This window comes from Phoenix dactylifera, chromosome 11 (genome assembly GCF_009389715.1).
Source record: "Phoenix dactylifera cultivar Barhee BC4 chromosome 11, palm_55x_up_171113_PBpolish2nd_filt_p, whole genome shotgun sequence".
NCBI classification, from domain to species: domain Eukaryota; kingdom Viridiplantae; phylum Streptophyta; class Magnoliopsida; order Arecales; family Arecaceae; genus Phoenix; species Phoenix dactylifera.
This window is the reverse complement of record NC_052402.1, coordinates 19,058,008-19,061,303: the sequence shown is the minus strand read 5'-3', so window position 1 is coordinate 19,061,303 and position 3,296 is coordinate 19,058,008.

The window sequence follows — 3,296 nt, the reverse complement described above, 5'->3', positions numbered from 1 at the left end:
ACGAGAAAAATGGTCGGTCGCGGACTGGGGATCAATATTTGCATTTCTTTTCATTTATCGTTCTTTTAGAAAAAAAGTTATTAATTAGACCAGATCCAACACGTCATCCGTAGACCATGCCAACCAGATCCCAACAGATATATAGACTTTGACTTTTCCTTTCTCCTTTTGTCTCTAGCGAGAAACCTTTGCACCGAGGGGGGCGGGAGGACCACCCGAGCCCGTGCTGTCGGCAAATAGGAGCCCTTCTCCGGCTTGCATTTCTCCTTTATCCCTAAGGGCTCGTTTGGTTCCTGCAAAAAAAAGGGAGAAAAGTGAAAAGTAATGAAATGCCTCGCATTTAGTTAGAGTTTTCAAAGAAGATAAATGAAAAAGTTATATTCCCATAGAAATATAATTCCCACATTTCATGGAAAAATCTTTTCCATGAGAAACATGGAAAAGTTACTTTCCCATGAGACGGAAATCACTCCATTTTTATTTTTTCCCAAAAAAATCCTTCAGCATTAAAGAAGCATTCAAGACCTAATTTTTATTAAGGGCATAATAGGAATTATACATAACTTTTTCAGGAAAGTGGATTGCCAACCAAATATAAGCACTTTGAAAATTTGTCACTTTTTCTTGGTCAACCAAACATGCCAAAAGTACTTTCCTAAGCATCATCTTCGTAGGAATTTATTTCCCACGAATCATATTCCTAGAAAGGAAAATGCTTTCCGCGAACCAAATGAGCCCTAAACGACAGCCCCAAGGACATAGGAGAGAAGGAGGCAGACAATAAGTTTTTTTTAAAATTGATTATTTATTTTTCTGTTAGAACTATTATAGAAATATCTGCGGTCGAATGAATAGCTTTATGAACGAGGTCAACGAATAATTCTGAAAAAACGTCAATAGCTCCTGACTTATTTGTCAAAAAATAATAGAGTCCGAACGTAGTAGCAATTATCTTTGATATGTTTTGCCTAAAATTATACTTTTGCATAAACACGGAATTTGACGCAATCTAAGGGCTCGTTTGGTTCGCAAGAAAAGGAGGGGAGAAAGTGTGGTCAATGGGAAAGTAATGAAATGCCTCTTGTTTGGTTGGAATTTTCAAAGGAGAGAGATGGGAAAGTTGTATTCCCATGGGAATATGATTCCCACATTTCATGGAAAAGTCTTTCCCATGAGAAACATGGGAAAGTTACTTTCCCATGAGGTGGGAATCACTCCTTTTTTATTTTTTTTCCAAAAAGACCCTTTAGCATTAAAGAAGCATTAAAGACCTAATTTTTATTAAGGGCATAGTAGGAATTATACATAACTTTCCTAGGAAAGTGGATGGTCAACCAAACATAAGCACTTTGGAAATTTGTCACTTTCTCATGATTAACCAAACATGCCAAAAGTACTTTCCTAGGTATCCTCTTCCTAGAATCTGATTTCCAGGAATCATATTCCTAGGAGGAAAAATACTTCCCGCGAACCATAAATGGAGAAAGAAGAATTTTTTAAATCACTTCGGGTCAGCAGGCCTTCCAGCATCCGAAGTATGCCGGGGTTGTAAATGACACAGCGTTTCCTAAGGAGAAGAATTTTTTTGAACCATGGACTGAAAGATTCTCGTTCCGAGCTTTGCTGTCCTACTAACTATTAGAAGTAGAAGTTTGTGCGCCAAAAATTCTCCATCCTCGGGCTCTGTGTGCTGTGACATTATTCGTATTATTTGTGCGCCATCGTGCTCCTCTCCGGGTCTCCCCGCCCGAGCGCTCCGGATGGACACGAGGAGCTAGAGACCGGTGGCACTAGGGAAAGCTCGAGCGGAGACCAGCAACGCTAAGGGGTTTTTTATCTCTCAATACGACAGGAGAGGCGAACTCCGTTCCTTTCTCTTTAGCTGCTTAACAGGAGCGCATCCCTCGGAGTGAACGGAATGAACCGAGTGAATGGAACAAACGGAGCACGAGTGGGATCTGGTTGGCGTGGTCTATAGATGACGTGTCGGACTTAGTCCAACCAATAATTCTGCCTCTTTTAAGCTGTGCGCTTGATTCACGTAAAAAAACCCATGATTGCATTTAGCAGAGAGAATATTCTCTCAGGTGGAGGGGTATCTTGCCAAGCACCCCCAAAAAATATTGAAAAGAACAGAGGTAAAAGATAATTCTATTCCGCCTTCTCGGTAGGATAGAATTATCCTACGGAATAAGAGATGCTTATTCCCTTTTATTATTGTTTTGCCCTTATCTACTTTTAAATACACCAAAAAGTAAGAGGTAATTTAGTTATCATGATAATATCCAAATCATTGCGAAAGCCAATTGCACTCATTTATTCTCCACACCAATCTGTCCAATGCTAAAAGGAAATTTATCCCGTAGAATAGCTTATGCATTCTATAATGTAAGGGATATCCCGCCAAAACTTATTCCATTTACCAAACATAGACTAAATAAGTGTTTTACTCAGCCAAACATCAAAATTTTATTCAACTCTAACCAGCATAACATTATTTTGTTTAAGGGATACCATAACAATGTTAACTCGTATAAATCTATTTCTCCAAGGATGATCCAATACTTTTATTTAACTTTTTAGATTGATCTAAGAGGATCACCAGACTCAATATGGATTGTTTTGGCCACTATAAGTAGGGCCGTACAGGGTCTAAAAGCAAAATCCACCACATCGGAAAGTTGTATAGTGTGCTAAATTTTTGAAGTCTATAACTTAGTCATACAACACCTAATTGAGATGAACTTTTTTTTAGATCAAATAACTTTTTAAGATCTATGATATTGTATCAATCTTCTAGGGCGTTAAAATGGATCAAAATGTCGTCATTTGGGCTCCAAAATAGGTCGGTCAAACTAATTTTTTTTCGAAAAAGATTTTGATGTGGCATATCTTTCAATCTGAAAAAAAATTATGCAGAACAATAAAAGACAAAGTTGATATAAAAGTTAAGACCTATCCTTTTTAAGATTTTAGCTTTTTGTTTTTATTTTATTAGTCATGGCTATTTTTGGAAAGCTAATCATAGTCGAATTAGGAGAGAAATCGGATCCAAATTGTACAACAACAGACCTTACTATTATAAATAGAAGCTATATATCTCATTTTCTTTTAGGAGTCAATGAAAGAAAAGATGATCTAAACGCTACTTTCACTAAGTTTTTTTTTATATATTTTTTTTGAGAGATTCGAGTTGACTGAGCTAAGAAATTTTTTCTTCTCCTTGATTCGAGTGAAGGTCTATCGGTGCTCCAAGTATATCAAAGAACAAAGGTGAGTATGGTTGTTAGTTTTAC